The sequence below is a fragment of the Myotis nattereri genome (genome assembly GCF_964212035.1).
Source record: "Myotis nattereri genome assembly, chromosome: 21".
Taxonomy (NCBI): domain Eukaryota; kingdom Metazoa; phylum Chordata; class Mammalia; order Chiroptera; family Vespertilionidae; genus Myotis; species Myotis nattereri.
The window spans coordinates 12,139,733-12,165,869 of record NC_138097.1 but is presented as its reverse complement, the minus strand read 5'-3'; the positions used below and the strand labels follow the sequence as shown (position 1 = coordinate 12,165,869).

The 26,137-nt window shown below is 47.8% G+C and overlaps 1 long non-coding RNA gene across 1 annotated transcript in view; it reads right to left on the bottom strand.

Moving 5' to 3' along the window:
- The window catches only part of LOC308535748, a 1,003,266-nt gene that overhangs the window by 230,263 nt on the left and 746,866 nt on the right, over positions 1–26,137 (bottom strand). The window lies entirely within an intron of this gene.

The following is a 26,137-nucleotide window of genomic DNA, read 5'->3' as shown; positions in this document are numbered from 1 at the left end:
TCCTAATGCCGCGACCCTTTCATACAGTTCCTCATGTTGTGGGGACCCCCAACCATAAAATTATTTTTGCTGCTACTTCATAACTGTAATTTTGCTGCTGTTATGAATCGTCATGTAAATATCTGATATGCAGGATGTATTTTCATTGTTACAAATTGAACATAATAAAAGCATAGTGATTAATCACAAAAACAATATGTAATTATGTATGTGTTTTCCGATGGTCTTAGGTGACCCCTGTGAAAGGGTCATTTGACCCCCAAAGGAGTCACAACCCACAGGTTGAGAACCGCTGCCATGGGGGCTTTTACAGCTGCATTATTCAACCTTTCAGAAGAAAAGGAACAATGTTTGTTTCTCCTTATTAATGGGATGCATCAAATTTCCCTGTTTCTTTAAATTTGCATGAGCTTGACATACCCTTGTAGTTAGCTACCTGAGGTAGAATGTCAAAACTAGCTTTGGGATTATTATAAAGCTTGGTATGACCACAGGCTTTCCTGAAAATATATCCTATCTTGACAGTGCATGAAGCCTTAAAAGTTTAATGAACACATGTCAGAATGTGTTTCTTCTAAAACGTGATACAGGAACAACCAGTTCGTATGTCCTGTGTCTAACATTTTAACCCTTAAAAGAAAGAGGGGCACACTTCACATCTTCCCATGACTTATGCTAACTGAAATTTGATGTTTTAAAACTGAAGCACATATAACCTAATACAAAAAAAAATTGAAGCATCTTACTGTTTTAGTTCACTTATTAATTTATAGACTATCGGTTTACCTAGTTCATATCATTAGGTCAGTGGTTCTCAACCTTGGCTCCCAGATGAGGCCCAGAAGTCAGGATTTTAAAAAGATTCCCAGGTGATTCTAATGTGCAGCCAAGGTTGAAAACCACTGGTTTAATGTCTCTAGATCGCTCCTTTATCTTCTGGGAAATGCGGTTAACTGTATCTTTATCCCCTGCACGTGTTTTTACACATAACAGGTGAGAAAACACATGTACAGACACGCTGGTAACTAAGGGGTCATGCTAAAGGTTTATTTTTAATTTGTTCACACCTTCTTTATCAAAGAATATACATGTACAAAAAACAACAAGAACCCTCACCGGTTTGGCTCAATGGATAGAGCGTCGGCCTGCGGTCCGAAGGGTCCTGGGTTCGATTCTGGTCAAGGGCACCTACCTCCATTGCAGGCTCCTCCCTGACCCGGACCAGGCGCATGCAGGAAGCAACCAATCGATGTGTTTCTCTCACATCGATGTTTCTTTCTGTCTTTCCCTCTCTCTTCCACTCTCTCTAAAAGATCAATGGAAAAATGTCCTCGGGTGAGGAGTAACAACAACAAAAAAACCAAAAATGTAAAAATACAAGAAAAAAGAAGAAAAAGGGCAATTTAGTCTTATCTTAACCTTCTATCTTATTCAAGGTTCTCTTTCCCTTTAGTCTGTTTTCTCTGCTCATATAGAAACACACCCACGTGCATGATTCCAATGGCTTACCAGGGACTTACTTAATGAATTAAGTCCCTATTACATATTCAGCTCCTTTCTATTATCATGTTTTCGGGAATGATATGATGATAACCTGTGCAAATGGACCTTCGGACACAGCTCCGATGACTTCCTAAAAGTGACATTGCCGAGCGAAAGGGCACGCATATTGGTGAGGGTTTTGCTACCTGTTTCCAAATTGCCCTCAAGAAGCATTTTCTAATTTACGCTCCGCCAGCAACGGATGGGAGGGCCCCTCCCCGCGCTCCTGTCAACACCAGGCAGTTGCATGATTTTCAATCTTAATAAGATGTTATTGCCATTATTATGTACATCTCAATCGTCCTGGTAGCCTTCTTTCTCTGTGTTTTGTATTTTTCCTTTTCCTTTTTTTTTTTTTTGTCCTTTCTCACCTACTTGGGGAGAAAATGCCGGATGTGAAATTGTCACTCTTTGGACCAGAACTCCTTTCTCCAGGGGCTCAGAGAGCTGATTCATAAGGAAACGTAGTCCGAGCTCCATAATTTTAAGCGTCCCAATTACTCCCGGCCTCTTGCAGGCCCCGGGGGCCGACAAGGATGCCCAGCAGCCCGGGGAGGATGTGAATTGTGCAGCCTTTGCTTTTTATTCCTTCTGGCGGCCTGCGCCTCTGGGATGTCTTTGAGACGGTGGTTCATGCTTTTTGTAGCTCGAGTTACTGATCAGGGGAGCAAAAGGGAACGCTCGCCAAGGCCAGGAGAGGTGCTCTTACCTGAGCCTGTGGCCGGCGTCCGAGGGGCCACTCACACTTCAGAGGGTCTTGAGTCCTGTTGTGCGTGACATACCTAATCCTGAAAGGGGGGGGGGGTGGTCTTGATGTCAGTTGGGAAACCAGGACAAGCTGGGATTTCATGAACGAAAGGGAAGTATTATAAGACACGTTGACAGTCATCAAAAATTGTTTTGCTTTGGGAGTCACGCTGCTGCTCTGTTAAATTTTAAGTTCAACCAATTCCATCTATAAGAATGTATTACAGCCCGGCTGGTGTGGCTCAGTGGTTGAGCATGGACCCATGAACCAACAGGTCACGGGTTCAATTCTCTGTCAGGGCACATGCCCAGATTGCAGGCTCCATTCCCAGTAGGGGTTGTATAGGAGGCAGCTGGTAAATATTTCTCTCTCATCAATGTTTCTATCTCACTATCCCTCTCCCCCCCTCCCTCTCTAAAATAAAAAAAATAAAAAAAGAATGTATTATAAATGTGTGTCCTCTAAGATCACTGTGTTAAGCAATAGTCCAGTTCACCCAACTCCCCAACTCTTCTGGGAGAATGGACAGATGGATGGATTGAACTTGGCATCTTGGAGTTGGGTGGGACCCTCCCCTCTGCCTTGGGGACAAGAAGCATTCCAGGTCCCCAAGTTGGGACAACCCAGAGCAGAGCCTGCAGACAGCCACAGCAGCAAAGGACGCAGATATGAGGAAACCGACATTGCTTTGCAACCCTGAGATTTTTCGGTAACCATTTTCCTAATAATTTGTTACTGCAGCTTACCCTAGCCCATCCTGACTGATACAGATATTTTGGAGGGTTTTACTTCCCTAGTGAATATTTAATGGCACCTATGAACCTTATAAAAAAATAAAAATCATCATTGATTATAGGCAGAATTAAGTCTCTGATTAAGAAGACATCCTATATAATAAAAGCCTAATATGCAAATCGACTGAATGACAGAATGACCGGTCTCTATGATGCACGCTGACCACCAGGGGGCAGACGCTCAACAGAGGAGCTGCCCCCAGCCCGCAGGCCCCAGGCCAGCCAAGGTGGGTGCCAGTGGGGACCCCCCAATCACCCTGCCGGTCACCCCGAAGATTAACCCTGATCGCCGGCCAGGCCTAGGGACCCTACCCGTGCACGAATCTTGTGCACCGGGTCTCTAGTTCACTTATAATTAAGAAGCAAAATATGTTTTCTGCTATTGCCCTGATTTTTTTTTTGTTTTCATGTTTTCCTTTTCCCTATTGGTTTTAATTAATTTTGCCCTAGATTCATGGGCTTGGTGACCCCGACAATTTTTAAATTTAAATGAATAAGAAGAGCCTGCAGGTTTTGCCTAGACTCCCGGGCTTTCATATTAAATTACTGTTCTCTGGCAGGATCATCTGCAAAACTCCCGATTTTGTTTCTCCCTCTGTCCCCATCCCCGTCGTTGCGGCTGAACTCCCTTGTCTCTAATACGCTGTATACTTCCCACCTGGCAAAAGACTCGGAACAGATACAGATCATAAATACCCCGTAGACACAGAGAAACTGCTGTAATTGCTTTCGTAATGACTCCGAGACATCAAAGGAAGGCAAATAATGGTATTTAACAGCGGTTCCGTTCTTCAGCTGCAATGTAATTTTATAGAGTCATTGTCAGGCGCCACGGCGCATGGTACAAGTACGACTGTCATATTCCGCTCACGTTAATGAGCTGCCCAGGAGAGGGCCCGGTGCGGGGTGGCCAAGCTCTCCTCGTTTCCGATGGCCTGATGCTCAGACAGAAGCAGGAGTGCCCCGGCTTGATTAACATAGTTGCTTAGATCAGGTTTTCCCCAGGAGGATGTCAATTGGCATTTTGAAGAATCAATTAATTAGCACTCCACATAATCTATTCTTGGGTGAAGGGAAGTGTTTTGTGCAGTTGCAAATAAAAAAAAAAAATTACACGAAGGAAAATGAAAGCTTTCCAAAGTGGCAACGAAGCACATTTATCTCGGGAAAACGGCATTGTCCGTTTCAAAACGCCCCCCAAATACACGCATTCTTGGAAAGCCAGAAAACTGACATGTGTAGTTTTGAACCACAGTGGGGACCCATCTCGGCTTAGGATAAGGCCAGTGGTGGGTGTGCTATGGAGGCGCCGAGATTAGAACTTTTATTTCCACTGCTGTGTCCCTTGATGGTGTCACCCTAATTAGGCTAACTCACGGGCAGCGTTTCGCATGCCATCAGCCACTATTTCCAGCAATTGCTCTTTGCCAGCAGTACGCTTATCAACACTCCAGAAATGCCAGTACCACTCAGATAGATACCCCTGCTTTTAAAAGCAGGAGATAGATGAGCATTACAAACGGAAGAAGCCAATTTATTTGTTATTTATTTTTTCCATTGAATGCACTGGGGTGACAGCATAAATAATAAAAGGCTAATATGCAAATTGACCAAGTGGCAGAATAACTGGTCTCTATGATGTGCACTGACCACCAGGGGGCAGACGCTCAATGCAGGAGCTGCCCCCTGGTGGTCAGTGCGCTCCCACAGGGGGTGGGGGAACCACTCAGCCAGAAGGCGGGCTCACGGCTGGCGAGTGCAGTGGTGGTGATGGGAGCTTCCCCCACCTCTGTAGCAGTGCTAAGGACCCCTCAGGGGATGTCCTAAGCCAGCAGTCAGACATCCCCTGGGGGGTCCCAGACTGCAAGAGGGCCCAGGCTGGGCTGAGGAACCTTCCTTCTCCCAAGTGCATGAATGTCGGGCACTGGGCCTCTAGTTTCTTAATAAAATTATTTAGCTTTCAGGTGTACAAATCTGAAATACATCATCTGAATATTTTATAGTGTGTTCACCTGTTCACCATCCCAAGTCTAGTTTCCTCCCATCACCATTCATCCCCCCCTACCCTCTTCTACCTCCCCTGCCCCCTTTCCCTCTGGTAATGACCATGTGGTTGTCTGTGTCTATGAGGTGTTCTTTTTTAGTGAGTATGTTTTTTGTAATCCCTTTTACCTTTATTTTTTTTAAATATATCTTTATGGATTTCAGAGAGGAAGAGAGAGAGAAACATCAATGATGAGAATCATTGACCGGCTGCCTGCTGCACGCCCCACACAGGGGATTGAACCCTCAAACTGGGCATGTGCTCTTGACCGGAATCAAACTGGGGACCCTTCAGCCTGCAGACAAACGCTCTATCCACTGAGCCACACCGGCTAGGGCCATCTCTTTTATTTCGAACCAAAGCTGTTTAACTTTGAGATATAACACATGTCTTACGATATAGCTGAAATGATCAGAAAACCAAACTCTGAAAATCTGACTCCTTGGCCATCACTGAAATCTTCCCCTTGGCACACCTTGTAGGTTCTCCCCTCTACATAAGGAAAACACAAGTGCTGTCTTCTCTAACTCTCTGATCCAAATTTAAAGAACTTAGTTTTGTGGCAGCCCCCCCTTCTCTCTCTCTCTCTCTCTCTCTCTCTCTCTCTCTCTCTCTCTCTCTCTCTCGCTCTCTCTGAGATTATCTTAATCAAGCCTAGAAGTACACAAACCAGTTTATCTGGTGTTTCAGCTCTCTCCAGTCTCCACAGGCTGGTGCAGCTAACATGTGGTCTTTAGATAACAATTCCTTCTCCAGGAAATTCCACCTTTTATCAGCATCCCCGATGGAAATTGCCTTTAAATCATGTTCAAGGCCCTTGAAAGGAAAAGTGTCAAATAAATATTTGCCAAATAAAAGTGAGTTATAATATCAACTAGAAATTATTTGGAGGGAAGCTATGAATTTAATCATCCGCGTGAATATTGTTTTGTGTCGTGTGTGAGAAAATGTGATTTCTCATTACTACGTAATTAGTAACTTTCCAATTTCATTCATGAGACATTGCTATAGATTTAGATTAAAAAAAACCAAAACACCCATATTTAAAACAGACACAATCAAGTGTTCTGCTAATATCAGGCATAGCTTGCTTCCATTCCCTTATATTGTTTTAGTTAACACTCAATACAGTGTTGGGACTTAGGGGATGTTGAAGTACATTTTTCTTTTTTATATATTTTTTATTAATTCCAGAGAGGAAGGGAGAGGGAGAGGGAGAGATAGAAGCATCAATGATGAGAGAGAATCATCGATCGGCTGCCTCCTGCACGCCCCACACTGGGGATGGATGGAGCCCACAACCCGGGCCTGTGCCCTGACCAGGAATCGAACCCTGACCTCCTGGTTCCTAGGTCAAGGCTCAACTACCGAGCCACGCCGGCCGGGCGATTTTTCTGCTTATTCTTTGGATGAGAGGTAAGAGGTAGTTATACGGTAACAGGAGGCTGAGATTGCTAGCACACTTCAAATGCAAGAATACACAGAGGAAAAAATATAAGCATGCCCCCCCGCTCCCCCCCCCCCCCCACACACAGACAGACAGAATTCTGTAGAAATGAGCCGCTCATGGTTTCCTATTAGATTGAATGAATCCCCAAACCTAACTGTTGTAACTGTTTGCTTTCAAGGTTTAACGAGGCCAGTGATGTCAGCGATGGGGAAAAGGCATCTTTTCGGAGCTGCTGGGGGGCCGTGGCCACGCCCTGTCCTTCAAGGTGAGGGAAGATGGGCCAGGGACCGGTTTCCAACCCCTCTGAGTGGATGCGGTGCGATCCGGCATCGCCTGCTTAAGGCCCTGTGTGTTGCCTGTTCCTTTATTTTTCAGCCGCGCTCGGCAACGCGAAATAGACAAGGTTCCCGGTCCCTGCCCGCCGTGGACGGCAGCCGGCGCGGCGATCCGTCGCTTCTTTTGTTTGCCGGCTCCTTCCATATCTGCATGCTCATTTTCTGATAGCTGACGGGGGGAGGGGGGCGGGGGGGGGGGAGACAAGGTCATTGGACGTACAAGTACTTATTTAAAAATAGACATGAGAGTGAGATGGAGGTTAGTCGGGTCCATCAGAGCTGTCAATCAATTAATGAAAATTATTGAGCAAGGACACGGCGGGGGGAAGCGAACAGAAGGAGGGAGAATGACCATGGAGACACGGCAGAGGGAGACGCCAGGACTGACTGGCCGCGGTCACGTGGGCGCGACAAACAGACAAGCCCACCTCCCCGGAGAGGGCCGGGGAGACACGCACCCGGACTCTGAGCCTCCTCCGCTCAAGGGCTGACAGCTCGTTGCTTTTGCCCAAAGGTATGCCCGGAACAATGCCTCTCCCTGCACGTGGGGGGCAGGCAGGATGCCTGATGCATATGCTATTAACGCGCCGGAGACCCCCGTGGCCAAGATCGCCCGTCAGTTACAGACAATGTCATCCAGACCCAAATGCGGGGTAAACAGAAGCCAAGGGAGTACCAATAGCATCCTTACTCAAGGAGAGAAAAGATTAGATTTCCACCGAATAACTGAGGAATCGGAGAAAAGGCCTTTTTATTTTTATTTTTTTAAATCCTCACGCAAGGATATTTTCCCCATTGATTTTTAGAGAGAGAGGGGAAGAGAGAGGGAAAGACAGAAACACATCGATGGGTTGCCTCCTGCACGAGCCCGACCAGAGCCTGGGCTGGGAGGAGCCTGCAACCGAGGTACGTGCCCTTGACCGGAATCGAACCCGGGACCGGAGCAGGCCGACGCTCTATCCACTGAGCCACACCGGCCAGGGCTAGGAAGGGCTTTTGAAAGCTCTCTGACTAGCCTCCCACTGTGTTTCCCCCCCTGAATGTTGGCACTGGACAAGCCCACACCATTGATCACAACAGAGAAAGAATTCATAACTTCATCCTTGGCGGAGTGGAAAATAAACGAGTAGAAACTATATATATGAGGGGAAAGAGAGAGAGAGAGAGAGAGAGAGAGAGAGAGAGAGAGAGAGAGAGAGAGAGAGAGAGACTGAGGGCCCAGGGCAGACACATTGCCAATCGGCTTGTGCGAGGGAAAGATAGCGAGGGAGACAAACGAAAAGGCGGCAAAGTCACCAACAGGATACTGACACGAAATTGCTGCAAAGCGTTCAAAATCTTCCAGCTGCCACGCTTTTAATTTGCTGCCGTTCTAATTAAAATGCAAATTAAATTTATAATTAGCATCCGCGCTTTGTAAAGAAACCTTCTCGTGTGCCGCAAACATATGGGATGATGCCGGGATGCAAAGTTTGTAAAACAGGAGTCACGGTACAGAATCGGGGGGTACAGAATGGGGGGGGTGTGGCTTTGCTCTCTCCCCGGGAGATGAGTTGCGTGTCTGCGCAGAGGTGGGCTGGCGGAGGGGCCCACGGCGGCGTTTTCTTCTTAGAAGTGGGTGACTGGCCCATCGCAACAAAAGAATTGCTGAATATGGGAGATCTGCGGCCAGGGCGTGACTCGTGTGGAGTCAGGTGTCAAGGGGGCGACCCTGGATGTCATCGGGATTGTCTAGCAGACGCCACAAGGCAAGAGGGGTCAGGCCTCCTCATCAGAAAGTCTATGGCCAAAATTAACCGCTGCTTGCTTCCAGATAATTAATTTAAAAATTGATGGGGAACAAAATACCCAAATTACCTCATGATTCGAGCATGGATCATGTTTTCAGAGTAAACTCTCACCCAGACTCGGGGTGGGTGGAGATCTGGGAGATACATTAACCCAGTGCAGGGGGCGGGGGGGGGGGCAGGGAGATGAGCAGGGGGGTGGGGGGGGGGCGTTTCCTTGGCTGGGGACTTCGCTGAATGTGCAGGTTTAGCTCTGCACTCCTTTAAGCATCAGTATGTCAATCTTGAGATTTCTCTTCTTTTTCTTCAGAAATACGGTGGTGTTCACTGCAGCTCATGGGGCAGAAATAACGAGCCTGCAGATGCAAAAGGGGAAAAAAAAATCTACGGCAAAGTCGCCCTTCGATTCCCACTGTTTTGGTTCCGGGCATCTTCAGGAATTAAAAAAAAATAACCCCAAAACCTGTGATCCTCATGGTCATCGCGCGTCCCTTCCCAGCGAAGGCCTCCCCCTTCCCCGAAGTGCCGTTAATATGCCAGAAAGTCTCCTTTATCTCCTCGCCAGGCTCTCCATCAGATATTTGAAAATTTGAATGTAACAGGAATGAATATTTCATAGATGTGTGTTAAGCTGTTATTAAACTATAATGTAAAGCAGTTTTGCAGGCATGCTTTTATATGTCGCAAAGTCAATTAAAATGATAAGCCTGTCCTATCACTCGCGTGGTCCCGTGCGAGCTGCATTTCACATGCACGGCAGGTCCGGGGCCACCTAGCGCTTGGGTGGGAGGCAGGGCCATTACACATTCACAGGCCGGCGCACTTCAGTTTCATTAGCAACACTCTGGCTCGTTTTCGGCAGAGATTAAACGGAGGGCTATGAGGGTCAAGCTCACCTGACTTGATTTTTACTTAGTGTCACAAAAATGGCATTTAAAAATATATATATATATATTTCTTATTGATTTCAGAGAGGAAGGGAGAGGGAGAGAGAGAGAGATTGAAACATCAACGATGAGAGGGAATCATTGATCGGCTCCTGCCCGCCTCGTCCTGGGGATTGAACCTGCAACCCGGGCATGTGTCCTTGACCGGAATCGAACCCGGGGCCCTTCAGTCCACAGGCCGACGCTCTGTCCACTGAGCCAAACCGGCCAGGGAGGCATTTGGCATTCTTAAAGGTAGGTGCTTAGCAAATTACACAATAGGTTTATTTTGAGGAACAATGAAGGTGTCCAAATAAAATCTCTGGTGAGCATGCCACCCTCGACTTGAATAAAAGTGATTTGGCATCTGCCTGAGAAAAATGTCACAGGAAACTGAAGACAAGGAAATTAAAACGAATGTGGACCAGCCCTAGGCAGTTTGGCTCAGTGGATAGAGCGTCGGCCTGGGGACTGACCGGTCCCGGGTTCGATTCCGGTCAAGGACACATGTCGGGGTTGTGGGCTCGATCCCCAGTAGGGGGCGTGCAGGAGGCAGCTGATCCATGATTCTCTCTCATCGTTGATGTTTCTATCTCTCTCTCCCCGCCTCCCTTCCTCTCTGAAATCAATAAAAACATATTTTTTTTTAAAAAACAAATGAGGCCCATAATAATATTGTAGTTAAAAACCCACAGATTCCTAACAGCAGGCTTTAAAATAAAAACAAGCTTTGTGCAGGGGGGTAGGGGTGGGGGTCTTTTGGGCACTTTGCTTGCATCTTTAGTTAGAAATCTTTCGAAGTCTAGTTGGTTGGCGAGCTTGGAATGCCTTCCACAGAGTTCAGCGCTTTCCCAAACTTCCTTTTGCCCATCAATTCTTCCCGGGCAATGGCCATTGTCAAAAACGGGATGCGAAAAGATGACGCGGCTGACAGGTTTGACATAACTCAATTAATCAAGACCTCGCCAAAGAAAGAAGAATAATTCTGCCCATACGGCGGTGAAAGGGGGCCTCGGAGACCCCCAGAAAGCGAGTCCCTTCCTCGGTCCTGTGGTACCAGGAATGCAGGCCTCCTAGGTCCGCCTTCTGTGCGGGGACAAAGGGCCGAAAGCCCGGGCATGAAAGCAGGCCGTTGCTCAGTGTCTAATTGTTGCCCTCCGCTCATTCAGAAAATGAAGTCACCTTTGTCGCCGTTTCATGAACCGCTGGGTAATCAAAATTATTATGCCGCCACCTGTTGTCTGTTAATTATTCAGAGAAGATACTCATAAATCATAAACACCGGACAATAAATCAAACTGTCAGCTGCCGGGTCAGAGGTCGCCCGCGAGGAGTGACAGGTCAGCCGCAGGGTGCGAGAGAGCAGGGGCCTGGGGCATCACTCATTGTCAAGCCTGTGGGGAACAAAAGGGGAGCTGGAATTCCAGTGGGGAGTGGCCAAGGGCGCAAAGGGGAACCGAACCCACGGCCAGACAGTCCCGCCTGGCCCGGCCCTGCCTGGCTGAGAAATGCTGCAAACCTGCAACCTTGTTGCAAACAGGGCTGCTTTGGGGGAAACGGGTGATGAGCTACAGGATCAGAGCGTGATCTCCCGTTTCCTCCTCAGTGCACAATGCACGGGAAAAAATCGCTTCCTGGTGCATTTTGTTTGTTTATTTGTCAATCCTCACCCGAGGATGTATATCCAATGATTTTTAGGGAGAGAGAGGGAAAGACAGAACTATTGATGTGAGAGAAACATCGATCGGTTGCCTCCTGCATGTGCCCTGACCAGGGCCCGGGGCTGGGGAGGAGCCTGCAATCGAGGTACGTGCCCTTGACTGGAATCGAACCCGGGACCCTTTGGTCCACAGGCCGACGCTCTAGCCACTGAGCCACACCGGCCAGGGCCTCCTGGTGCATCATCATGGAGACGATCACGTGTCGCGCCGCAGGGGACCAGGCGCTGCGTCGAATGCCTTCCTTCCTAAATTAACTGGGTTTGGAGCACATGCTTCCTCGGGGTGTGACAAGGACTTGAACTGCACTGAACACGTTCAACTCATTTAGGCTCGGTCCCCTGTGTTTCAAGGAACGCCCTGACGTCAGACCAGCGTGGGTGGATGGAGAGCCTCGATCTGAAACCTGCTGAGGGGTGCACGGTGTCTGACATGGTGGACGCCACTGTAGGGTGAGGCATCATCCAGGCACAGTGATCAGGCAGCTGCAAGCAGAGGTCATGGTTCGCTTGGGGGGTGCACTGCCTGCCGTGTGAATCCAATTCTGCAAAATGGATGCTCTGACTTCCTTAAAGCTGTCTGTCCGGCCCTGGCCGGAGTGGCTCACTGGATAGAGCTTCGGCCAGATTAGGCAACCAATCGATGTGTTTCTCTCGGATCAATGTTTCTCTCTGTCTCTCCCTGTCTCCTCCACGCTCCCTAAAAATCAATGGAAAAATATCCTTGGATGAAGATTAACAAAACAAACAAACAAACAAACAAACAAACCAACAAATAAATAAAGCCTTAGCTAGTTTTGCTCGGTGAACAGAGCATCAGCCTGGGGACTGAAGGGTCCCGGGTTCGATTCCGGTCAAGGGCACATGCCAGGGTTGCAGGCTTGATCCCCAGTAGGGGGTGTGCAGGATGCAGCGGATCAATGATTCTCTCTCATCATTGATGTTTCTATTTCTCTCTCCTTTCTCCCTTCCTCTCTGAAATCAATAAAAATATATTTTAAAGAATTAAGTAAAGTAAATAACGTCGCTCTCAAATGTTAATTTTCCCCTGTGTTCATTTGTTATTTTCTGCTCAGATAAGCACAGCTTCCCTCGGGAGGACCAGGAGGACATGGCCTTCCTCACTCTGAGGAGGAAAGAGGGGCAGGATCCAGGGAGAACAGGAGAGCCAGATACGGGAGCCCTAGGAAATGGTCCTTGCACACAGGAACCGCCAGGCCTGGCACAACTACAGGAACGCGTCCCGAGACATGCATCGGTGGGCGACTTTGTCATTGTGTGAGCATCACAGAGTACACGAACCTGGATGGTACAGACCACGACACACCAAGGCTAGATGGTGCAGCCTATTGTTCCTACACTACAAACACAGATGGCATGTTACTGACCTGAACACTGCGGCAACACTGCAATGGCTCCATGTCACTAGGCCACAGGAATTGTTCAGCTCCATTATATTTGTATAATCATAATCATGCGGTCTGCCATTGACCAAAACATCGTTGTGCATGATTGTATGATCATGTCCATTCTGCAGATGGGAAACCTGAGGCTCAGAGACATCCATTTCCCCCAGAGTCTAGGTTAGAAAGTGCCAAGGTCCCAAATGAAATCCAGGTCAATCTCATACTCTACAACAGGGCACACCTCTCCTAATTTATTTATTTTATCATATCAAATATATATATATTTTTTAAACATGTTTTTATTGATTTTTAGATAGAAAGGGAAAGGGAGAGGGAGAGAAAGAAACATCAATGATGAGAGAGAGAATCATGGCTCGGCTGCCTCCTGCACGCCCCCTATTGGGACTGAGCCACAACCCGGGCAATTACCCTGACCAGGAATCTGTGACCTCCTGGCTCAGAGGTCAACGCTAACCACTGAGCAACTGGCCGGGCTCATTTCAAATATTTTAGCATCAGATGATTGTCCTTTGAAAAATCACTTGGAGCCTTCAAAGCCAAATGTGTTTCTGTAAGATCATAACGGCTTCCCCCATTTTTAAAAATACAGGAAACAGTTCTGCTTAAAAGACATTTTCAGCGACTAATACAGTGGTTCTCAACCTTCCTCATGCCGTGACCCTTTCATACAGCTCCTCACGTTGTGGTGACCCCCAACCATAAAATTATTTTCGTTGCTACTTCATCACTGTCATTTTGCTCCTGTTAGGAATCGTCATGTAAATATCTGATAGGCAGGATGTATTCTCATGGTTACAAAGTGAACATAACTAAAGCATAGTGATGAATCACAAAAACAAAATGTAATTATAGATGTGTTTTCCGGTGGTCTTAGGCAACCCCTGTGAAAGGGTCGTTCGACCCCCAAAGGGGCCGCGACCCACAGGTTGAGAACCGCTGGGCTAATACGTTAGAAGCGTGTATCTGAGAAAAGGGGTTCCCTGTGCGCGTGTGCACGCGTCATCTTTCTGGCACCATAAGGAATGGGGTTACCCTGCAAGCAGCACTGGTCCGCCCTGCACCTTAGCGCTTCCAGCAAAGGGCGTTGGGAGAACGAAGCCTCGAACAAAAAGCAGGATGTAGCTGGTGAGGCTCACTGTTGCGAGCCACCCGGCCAAGAAGAAGTCGGAGAAAGGGACCCGGGGGCCTGCGAGTCACGGGAGAAGCGGGGGACAGAAGAAGGTGGAGGAGGGGGGATTACCAGCTGATGTCAGACGCCGCTGGCAAACCAAGAGGTAGGCCTCCCCTCCCTCCCCTGACTGTCATATCAGGAAGAATCCAAACCTGGGACACTAATTACAGGGGCTTGTTTTGACAGCTCAGATCTGCCCTCTGTGTCTGTTGCCTGTTTGTTTGAAGAAACAGTGGTTGCTGCCGGAAAGTTTTCTCTGTCCAATTGCGTTACTTTGCGGCTGCGTGGCAAAGAGCTGGGATAGGGCTCTACCCTTCTGAAACGCAGGTTTTCAGAAAAGAACTCCAAATCCCAGCAGCGTAAAGGCACTGCAACAGCCCAAAGCTGCTGCCCTAATTCTTATATTTGCTTTCTTTTTAAAAAATTATTATTTCATTGGTATTTTTTAAAATATACATATTTTTTGATTTCAGGGAGGAAGGGAGAGGGAGAGAGAGATAGAAACATCAATGATGAGAGAGAATCACTGATTGGCTGCCTCCTGCACGCCCCACACTGGGGATTAAGCCTGTAACCCGGCATGTGTCCTGACCGGATTCGAACCCGGGACCCTTCAGTCTGCAGGCTAACGCTCCATCCACTGAGCCAAACCAGCCAGGGCTATTTCATTGGTTTTGAAAAGCACCTCAAGCTCCTTTTAATAATTTAAAGTCATATTTCCAAGTACCAAAAAATAAAAAAATAAAAACAAGAAAGAAAATCAATTCAAAGCCCATCTTAGAAATTTCCGTAATTGCCCTGGCCGGTGTGGCTCGGTGGATAGAGCATCGGCCTGTGGACCAATGGGTCCCAGGTTCGATTCTGGTCAAGGGCATGTACCTCGGTGGTAGGCTCCTCCCCGGCCCGGGGCCCTGGTTGGGACGCATGCAGGAGGCAGCCAATGTTTCTCTCACATGGATGTTTCTCTGTCTCTCCCTCTCTCTTCCACTCTCTCTGCAAATCCATGGAAAAACATGCTCGGGTGAGGATTAAAAAAAAAAAGTGAATTGGCCTGGGGGATGCAACCATTAGGAAAACTGATGGGTGCCAGGTAGGCACTGGTAGAAGTTGGAAGGCATAGTTTTAAAGCCCCCACTTCTAATACGTCAGCCTGGTCTTCAGATGTTTAAGGAAAAGGTAAGACTTTTTCCACCTGAGCTCTGATGGCCTGACTTATATTTCCTTTGCTTGAGGAGTGTTTGTAAACCACCTCAAACCCTTAGTAGCAGAGGTGAGATATAAACGGACATGCATTCTGAGGTCTTTATTAGATTATAATTTTAGTTTTAAGGACCAAGTCTCTCGAGGCCTGGGTAGTGGCTGCGTGTCTGAGTGTTACCTAGGTGACTAGACACATCACCACCACTTCCGGTGGCCAGTCATTTTAAACACCCACCGACGACATCATGGTCCTTCTGGTGATGCTCTCTAAGGCAGCGGTCGCCAACCGCTGGTCCGTGGACCACTGGTGGCCAGTGAGGTCCGAAAGGTTGGCGACCGCTGCTCTAAAGGATGAAATGGGGGCTCGACGTGGGGAAATCTGTTAGGAAAAATGTCATCTGATCTCGGTGGTGGGGCAACGAGGTAGAACGTTGTGCGTGTTTGTAAAATAAGCTGCGTTTTGATGCATTTGGCTGGAGCGATTATATTAATCAACTGCACGGCCAGGGCGAAGATTATTCATGATGCATTAAAAGTGATTGGCCCTTAATTGCTTCTCTGTAAAACAAGGGGCTTGAGTTTCAGGGGAAGGTTGGCGAAAATGTAGCTTGCCGGCACGCAAATTCAACTTTCAGAAAGGGCCCTTTGGAAACAAGTGAAATCTCCTGATGAGACATAATTACACATAATATTTCCCTCAGAAAGCAGGATTCATGTTTTATCTAAACCAGTCCTTTTTTTCGTTTCTTTATGCTTATAAAGCATTTCCATCAGAGGAATGCAAATCGAAACCACAATGAGGTACCACCTCCCACCTGTCAGAATGGCTTTCATCAATAAACCGACAAACGACAAGTGCTGGCGAGGATGTGGAGAATGGGGAACCCTCCTGCACTGCTGGTGGAAATGCAGGCTGGTGCAGCCGCTGTGGAGAACAGTGTGGTGGGTCCTCAAAAAACTGAAAGTGGAACTGCCTTATGACTCAGCAATTCCACTTCTGGGATTATATCCGAAGAAACCCGAAACATCAATCCAAAAGAATATATGCACCCCTATGTTCATTCCAGTGTTATTTATAACTAGAGGCCCAGTGCATGAATTTGTGCACAGGTGGGGTCCCTCGGCTTGGATGGTGATTAGGGCTGATCTGGGCTGTCTCGCCCAGTTCCGGCTGGGGTGGGGTGTGGGGGACTGTGGGAGGTTGGCCAGCCACGGGAGGTTGGCAGTGGGAGCACACTGACCACCAGGGGGCAGCCCCTGCATTGTCTGCCTGGCCCCTGGTGGTCAGTGTGCATCCTAGAGACCGGTCGACCAGTCATAACGGTTGCTTAGGCATATATATACATATATACATATATATGTGTATATATATCCAGCCAGCCAAGATTTGGAAGCAGGCCAAATTCCCTTCAGTAGATGAGTGGGTAAAACATCCAAGGTACATTGACACAATGGAATACTACTAAGCCATAAAAAAGAAAAAAACTTTACCCTTTGTGACAGCATGGATGGACCTGGAGAACATTATGCTAGGTGAGAAAGACAAGTACCATATATGATTTCGCTTATATATGGAGTCTAATGAACAAACTGAATCGACAAGCAAAATAGAGACAGACTCATAGATAGAGGCTGGCTGCCAGAGGAGGGGTTAGGAGGTGGAGGGGGTGAGCAAAAAGGGGAAAAAATAGAAAGAACTTATGAACATGGATAAGTGTGGTGATTGCATGGGGGAGGGGTGTGGGTGGAGATGAAAGAGGGTATGGGGATAAAGGATGATGGAAAAAATAAGTAAAATAAAGAAAAAACATTCATTACTTTATATTATTTATAAATGTATTTAGTAAAAATATATTGAAGTAGACTTTGATTGCCTATCACATCTAAGACCTAGGCATCATGAGAAATGTAAAAATGAGTCACAAGTTAAATGATTGGTTTCCAAGATTTCATCTCTTTTTTTATTTTTAAATATATTTTATTGACTTTTTACAGAGAGGAAGGGAGAGGGATAGAGAGTCAAAAACATCGATGAGAGAGAAACATTGATCAGCTGCCTCCTGCACACTCCCCACTGGGGATGTGCCTGCAACCAAGGTACATGCCCTTGACCGGAATCGAACCCGGGACCCTTCAGTCTGCAGGCCGATGCTCTATCCACTGAGCCAAACAGGTTAGGGCCAAGATTTCATCTCTTAAAACACCCTCAGCTAACTTTCTTTCAAGACGTTACTATCTCCATTGTGTTTTCAATTTAAATTTTATTCTAATGCCTTTACAGACCCTTCCCTCTTCCTACACACACAGAGGCGTGAGCACTTTTCCATAAAACATTATTCTTTTATAAAAATGTTTTCCTGGCCCGGCCGGCGTGGCTCATTGGTTGAGCATTGACCTATGAACCAGGAGGTCATGGTTCGATTCCCGGTCAGGGCACACGCCCAGGTTGTGGGCTCGATCCCCAGTGCGGGGCCTGCAGGAAGCAGCCGATCAATGCTCTTTCTTCATTGATGTTTCCATGTCTCTCTCCCGCTCCCTTCCTCTGTGAAATAAATAAAAAAAATATATAAAAATAAAAATGTTTTCCCATTTGGCTACTCGTGCACCACGGGCAGCAGTGAATTCCTGGGTGAAAGTGGATGTGGAATCTCCAAGTTCATTGGCCCCATGGAATGATGGGACTTGTGTTACCTCTTCCCATCAGTGGATTTATCCCAGGGGGAAAGTGGGAATCTCCAGTGAGGGCTGGGCAGAGTGTAAAATACTGAGCGCGTCGCCTGTGAAATTTAGGCAACAGGTAAAGGCTAGACTCACAGTGGTTCTCAACCTTCTGGCCCTTTAAATACAGTTCCTCAGGTTGTGGTGACCCCCAACCATAAAACTATTTTCGTGGCTACCTCCTAGCTGTCATGTTGCTACTGTGATGAATCGTCATGTAAATATCTGATAGGCAGGATGGTCTCAGGCGACCCCTGTGAAAGGGTCGTTCGACCGCCAAAGGGGTCGCGACCCACAGGTTGAGAACCGCTGGGCTAGGGGAATGATTTCCAGCAGTCTTCCAAACCTCCCCGGGATTGTGTTTTGTTTTCCTCTGTTCTGAAGGTTTGACTTTCCTTGGCAAGAGGCAGGTGTGTACCGGATCGAAAGCTAGTGGGAGCCCTGGCTGGTGTGGCTCAGTGGATAGAGCGTCGGCCTGCAGACGGAAGGGTCCCGGGTTTGATTCTGGTCAAGGGCATGTGCCTGGGTTGCAGGCTCGATCCCCAGGAGGGGGCATGCAGGAGGCAGCCGATCAATGATTCTCTCATCACAGATGTTTCTCTCTCCCTCTCCCTTCCTCTCTGAAATCAATAAATCTATATATATATATATATATATATATATATATATATGTGTGTGTGTGTGTGTGTATGTGTATATATATATATATGTGTGTGTGTATGTATATATATATATATATATATATATGTATATATATATATATATATAAAAGCTCGTAGGAGCAGTAGCGTAATCTATACATCTCCACCAACATTGCAACCTCAGGCCATGATCCTTCCGGCCACACGGAACAGCTCGCATCTCTGTGCTCTGGTCCTTAATGCATCTCTGAGGGAGTCGCCTCCATGAGCGCATGTGCGAGGTCTGCTCGCTAAGTGTCTTCTCACACCCCGAGGACTTTTCTAGGCAATTTGCATCCCGTAATGAGAGAAATCAGCTGGAGAGGGCTTATTGTTTAGTGGAATGGAGAGGAGTGTGAAAAGGCCCGGCCCTACAGATGGCTCCCGAGCGTGTACGTGCGCAAGGAAGGGCCGTTTCATCTGAACCAATACAGCCACCCAAAGGGCTATTTTTAGAGGGGAATTCACAGTTTGCTCGGATGGCAATAATTAGGAGGGTTTCTTTAAAGAGGGATGGAGGAGTTATTTGAACTCCTGGCTGGAGAGTGACTACATGAGACGGCATGGAAATCTCTCCCCGCACCATCTCTTTGAAACGGTGAACTGTGATACGCCTCTAAGGCCACCAGCCTGATGTTTAAATAACTCAGAAGACAAATCAAGGTGCTCCGAGCCGTCGCTGCTGTGCGTGAGCGTCTCCTTTGCGGCAGCAATCTACAGATGAAAGCCGAGCTGAGAAGGCCGGGAATGAAGACAAAAGCCCTTTAAAGAGAATCTTTGAAAGGAAACTGTGTGTTCTTAAAAATGCGTATCAATCAACAAGAAAATCTTGGCAAAGCTTCAAGATCATGACAATTCACAAACTTAGCCTGAGTCTTGTACGGTTCCTTCTTCAAGTTGAATATTTACTTCTAAGTGTGACAGATAAGGTACATGCCTTTAACCTGAATTGGATTCGGGTCGCTTCGGTCCGCAGGCCGACGCTCTATCCACTGAGCCAAACCGGCCGGGGCAAGTCCTTTATTTTTTTTAAATTTTGTTTCTTGGGTGTAGTGCTCCTTCCCTGATGTCAGTCTCTTCCCACTGTGTGTCTCCTCCCTTTACACTTTCCCTGTGTGCCAATTCCCAGACTTCACTGAGCCCTCGTGCTGTGACTCGGTTGGTTGGGCATCACCCCATGTCCCATTAGAGCAGCGGTTCTCAACCTGTGGGTCGCGACCCCTTTGGCGGTCGAACGACCCTTTCACAGGGGTCGCCTAAGACCATCCTGCATATCAGATATTTACATGACGATTCATAACAGTAGCAACATTATAGTTATGAAGTAGCCACGAAAATATTTTTTAATATATTTTATTGATTTTTTACAGAGAGGAAGGAAGAGGGATAGAGAGTTAGAAACATCAATGAGAAAAAACATTGATCAGCTGCCTCCTGCACACCCCCTACTGGGGATGTGCCCACAACCAAGGTACATGCCTTTGACCGAAATCGAACCTGGGGCCCTCCAGTCCACAGGCTGATGCTCTATCCACTGAGCCAAACCGGTTAGGGCAACGAAAATAATTTTATGGTTGGGTCACAACATGAGGAACTGTATTAAAGGGCCAGAAGTTTGAGAACCACTGCATTAGAGGCATCAGTTAAACAACATACACTTTGGTGTTTTGCCAATTTAGTCATAAATATTACATTCAAAATATATCACTATGAAGGTGGTAATAATTTTATGGCATTATATGTGTCTGTTTTTTTAATCTTTTAAATTCTCACACAAGGATATTTTTCCATTGATTTTTAGAGAGAGTGGAAGGGAAGGGGAGAGACAAGACAGAGAAACATCGATGTGAGAGAGACACATTGATTGGTTGCCTCCCGCATGAGCCCAGACCAGGGCCTGGGCCAGGGAGGAGCTTGCAACCGAGGTACGTACCCTTGACTGGAATCGAACCCAGGACCCTTTGGTCCACAGGCCGACGCTCTATCCACTGAGCCAAACCGGCTAGGGCTGGCATATGTTTTTAAACACGTTCTTAGGTTTTCTAATCATAGACATGGATTCATTGTTCTCTGGTAAGCATTCGGATTAGTTCTTTCTTCAATGCATTTTAGTCCTAACATTTCCCTGACCGTGTGCACATCCTATTTGCATTTACAGTGCATAGAACTGTAATAGAGTTCAGTGAAATAAAGACTTCTATTTTTCTTACTTTCAAGTATTCTTAGTTGAAAGCATGCATGGTTTTCTAAACTATTTTTTGTCCCTGCCTTACCTCGTTTTCTGTCTTGACCAAATAGAGTACATTACTCGGCCAGTCATGGAAATTGCATGACCTTTTCCTTTGGAAACTCTGAGAAAATACACACACGTATATTTTGGGCCAGTTATTAAGCCTGACACTACAAAAGCCATATTATTTCTAAACAAATTCCTTAGCCCGCTGCCATCGGTGTGTCAGTCCAAGGCACACCTACCTGTGAGAGTTTCTATTTTCTATGCTTCAAATTACCCTGAAATTACAGTGTACACAATGGATTATCAGATGGAAACACTGAAACAGAGATGAAATATCTTTCATAGTTTCCCAAACCCGATGAACCAAGAGTCTGTTCTCTGCTCTTAAATCTGTCATTTCTCTCAGATTAAACAGCTAAATTGAGACATCTGTGAAGAAAACTATGTGACTTATTTCCAGTAAAGGTGATTCCTGTTCTGACAACTTCGGCCAAAGAGCAGACACCATCTCAGGCGCTCTTTGGCTAAACAACCCCTCCCCTCTATATACTTTTATTGCTTTCAGAGAGGAAGGGAGAGGGAGAGAAAGACAGTAACATCAACGCTGAGAGAGAATCATTGATTGGCTGCCTCCTGCACGGCCCCAACTGGGGATCGAACCCTCAACCTGGAATCAAACCTGGGCCCCTTCAGTCTGCAGGCCGATGCTCTATCCACTGGGCCACACCAGCTGGTCCTGAACAATTCTAACTGGTCCCTTCTGTCCAGAACCACTCTTTCCCTCTGAGCTTTGGGGGTCATCGGGGAACTTTAAGGGCCCATTTGTTTTTAGTTGCTGTTGTGTTTTAATGAAACAGACAGTATTCTTTTCTACTAGAAAATTTCTATTGCTCTGTTATGACAGCTGCCTACTGGGTGACTTTCAGGCTCCATCCTTGGTGTACAACAGAGGAAATATTTAAGCATTAACACCCAAGAACTGAGAGACTGCCTGGCCGGTGTGGCTCAGTGGTTGAGCCTCGACCTATGAACCAGGAGGTCACGGTTCGATTTCAGTCAGGGCACATGCCCGGGTTGCGGGCTCCATCCCCAGGGTGGGGCGTGCAGGAGGCAGCCAATCCATGATTCCCTCTCCCTTCTCTCTCTAAAAATGACAACTTAGTCATGCATACCTACTAGGGTGAATTATTTCCCATTTTTACTAATTTTCTCTTATTCTGTCCACATTAAAACAAATTTGTATTACCTATCATCAGATTTTGGGATGAATACGGGCACGGTAGGTACCTTTGGCATATACCTCCCAATCCTCAATTTAGCTCTGTGAGGTGGGCACGGTTACTTACATATCACAGCATTTAAGGAAATAACGCAGAACATTCCTCAAAGTTTCGTGTACATAGATCCTCAGTTCAATATTGGAAACAATTCAAAGCTCCGATCATAGGAGGGTTTTTAATAAACTACGTTACAAGGGACCTTATGCGGCGATTAAAAGGATGTTCGCCGAGAGCTGCCACCAACGCGAGGCAATACATACTGTTATTTCATGAATAAAGAAACAAAACAAAATATATGTCAACACAATCATCCCCGTCAGGCCAATACACGCACAGAAAACAAACAGATGGCACTTCATTGTTATTTGGGGTGATGTCTAGGTTAGTGGTCCCCAACCTTTCTTTGGCCACGCCCCACCTTAGCATCTCTAACATCCTGATACACCCCAGGACCTGTAACTCTTATTATTCAAAAAGTGAGCTCCTATTCACGTGGAGGAAGCCTCAGAGGCCATGAACTTGGTCTAAACAAGCTTCCAAAGTACATGGCATCCATGAGAAAGATAAAAGAACGGAAGGACAGTGGAAGGACTGAGGAAGAAATCGCCAAGAAATTGTTTAAAATAATAATAATAATAATATGAAGTGATGTGAAAAAAATAGCAGATAAAGTTTCAAAACACGTAACAGGGAACTGAAATGCATAAATATGTCACAATATATATTCACAGACTGTATAGGAGGCCCCGAGGACCATGAGCAATGCAAAAAGTTCACTGTTAATAACTCACTCTCGAATTGCCCCCCTGAAACATCAAATTGCGTGTGTCCCACATTGGGAACCACTGGTCTAGGCCAGTGATGGCGAACCGATGACACGGGTGTCAGAGGTGACACGCGAACTCATTTTTTTGGTTGATTTCTCTTTGTTAAATGGCATTTAAATATATCAAATAAATATCAAAAATATAAGTCTTTGTTTTACGATGGTTGCAAATATCAAAAAATTTCTCTATGTGACAGGGCACCAGAGTTAAGTTAGGGTTTTTCAAAATGCTGACACGCCGAGCTCAAAAGTTTCGCCATCACTGGCCTAGGCCATTTCTGATGTTTCTAAGGGTTTTGTGTTGTTTTTTTGTAAAATTTTCCCTTTATCACCTTTATCTATAGATATAAAAAGCCAATGACCAGAACGACCAGAACACCAGGCCCCTCCCCCAGGCTGGCCCCGCCCCCCAGGGAGCAGGTAGGGGCGCCCCTAGGCAAGGCGACAGGGTGCGAGTGTGATGGGGGAAAGTCGAAGACATGGGGGGAAGGTCTTAAGGGCCTGCGGGGTTGGGGTGGTCGCCGGAGTAGGTGTGGGGTGAGCTGGGGAAGGAAGGGGAAGACCCGAGTACGAAATGGCTCAGCTCAGTACCTTTCTCATTGCGAACCAGGAGGCGCCAGCCGGGGACTGAACGGGCGGGTGTTTCCTGAGTCCGCTCGGCCCGACAGGTTCATGGCAGCGGCTGTGCTCCCGAAACGTCACTGACTCCAAATAGTAAACAGCTACCAGCGTCAAAGAACAAAAAATCCTCTCCAGCTAGAGGCCCTGGCCTTGCAGCCCGACCGAAGGAAACGCCACTTAAGGAGGAGCTAGAAAAACCGGAAGTGTGCAACCAGAGGACTGTGGGATTGTGGAGGACGCCCGGGCGCCCAGAGGACTGTGGGATTGTGGAGGACGCCTGGGGGCAACCAGAGGATTGTGGGATTGTGGAGGACGCCTGGGTGACCAGAGGACTGTGGGATTGTGGAGGACGCCTGGGGGCAACCAGAGGATTGTGGGATTGTGGAGGACGCCTGGGTGACCAGAGGACTGTGGGATTGTGGAGGACGCCTGGGGGCAACCAGAGGATTGTGGGATTGTGGAGGACCCTGGGGGGGCGCCTAGGGGATTGTGGGATTGTGGAGGACACCGGGCGCCTAGAGGACTGTGGGATTGTGGAGGACGCCCGGGCGACCAGAGGATTGTGGGATTGTGGAGGACGCCCGGGCGACCAGAGGATTGTGGGATTGTGGAGGACCCTGGGGGGCGCCTAGAGGACTGTGGGATTGTGGAGGACACCGGGCGCCCAGAGGACTGTGGGATTGTGGAGGACGCCGGGCGCCTACGGCCAGCACGTGAGCTGTTACTGCGCATGTACATAGTCCGCCCTACAGTCCTCAGTCTCCCAGTATTTGGACGCGACTTCTGGGGGGAAATTATTCGTTTGTTACCTTGCTTTGAGGCGGAGGACAAGAGCCGCGAGTACGACCAGCTCTACGTGGATACACACGCCCCCCCCCCACCCCCACCGCCCCCCCAGGAGCTGCCCATGAAGCACACCGCACCGCAATGGAAGCCTTCCATGAAACCATCAAGATCTTTTTTTAAAATATATTTGATTTTTTACAGAGAGGAAGGGGGAGAGACAGAGAGTCAGAAACATCGATGAGAGAGAAACATCGATCAGCTGCCTCCTGCACACCCCCCACTGGGGATGTGCCCGCAACCCAGGTACATGCCCTTGACCGGAATCGAACCTGGGACCCTTCAGTCCTCAGGCCGACGCTCTATCCACTGAGCCAAACCGGTCAGGGCAAAGATTTATATTTTTGATATTTATTTTCTATATTCAAATGCCATTTAACAAAGAAAAATCAACCGAAAAAATGAGTTCGCGTGTCACCTCTGACACGCGTGTCATAGGTTCGCCATCACGGACATAAACTGGTGAACAGAAACAGATCCAGAGACAGAGGAGCATCGATCAGACCGTCAAACCTCAGAGGGAAGGCAGGGGAGGGCGGGGGGTCAGGGGGAGAGATCAACCTAAGGACTTGTACGCATGCATATAAGCCTGACCAATGGACACAGACACCAGGGGGGTGAGGGGGCATGAGTGGGGGGGGGGGCTGGGGGGTAATGGGGGGATAAGGACACATATATAATAACTTAATCAATAAAAAAAATAAAATAAAATCCTTGTTCCAGAAAAAAAAAATGAGGGGAACAAAAATGAGCCTGAAGACCAGTACGCACTGATGGAGGATGAGGGTGGCCTCCCCCACCATGAGGAAGGAACCTGGTGTGAGGGCTGCTCCTCATCCCTGACAGCAGCCAGTGGGGCTACTGTGCCCGCTCGGTGGTGGCAGACAGCCGATGCCAAGCCCTGTGTCACCTACCACACGGCCACTGGCTTGGGTTTTGCAGAGCCCAGCCACCAGCCCACCTCCCTCGTGCAACACAACGATGCACTTACTGCTACCCTGGCACCTCCCGTGGGAGCCCGGGCCCCACGCCCCCCACCCCCACCCCAGCCCGATGACTCATACAGAGCACGACTCCATCTTCCTGTCCGTCTGTCTCTCTTCTTTGTGAATCTTTCTTTGTCTCAATCTCTCTCTCTTGCTTTCTCTGAGTCTCTCTCTTCCTGTCACTCTTTCTGTCCCCAGCTCCGTCCTCTCTGCCTCTGTCAGTCTCTGTTAGAGGAGCATACCTCCTCCACCCCATGCCCCCTGTCCCCATGGCACTGCCCGCCCCTGGCTCTGGCTGCCCCCACCAGTTCCCAGGGTTCCCCCAAGCTCCCCCTGCCTGCACCTGCCATGTTCACAAAGGCCCCTGGGGTGCTCAGCCCCAGCCTGGTGCCCTGATTTTTAAGCCCATAGACCTGGGGTCGGGGCAGGAAGGAACCTCGCTGGGCCACTTCCAAGAACCTCCGCTGTGACATTTGGGACCGGGCCCCACAGACCCAACGCCCCACAGACCCAACTTCCCCTCCGAACCTTGAAGTGTAACCCACACCGGTTACCCCCACATGGAGCTGCTGCCCGGAAGCTCCCCTCCCCAAAAGCAAAATGATTGAAAATGACCTCAAGCGCTGGGCCTTGCCTGACCCCAGGCTTCCCAGGAGCTGAGGCTGCTGCAGGGAATGCTGGGCCAGACGAGAGGCACCGCTGCCCACGGCACCTCCGCTCGACGCAGTTTCAAGTCTTCTTGACAGTGTTGGGCTCTGATTTTGTTTCCTTGACTGGAAACCCATCTTCTCCTCTTTTGGGACAAG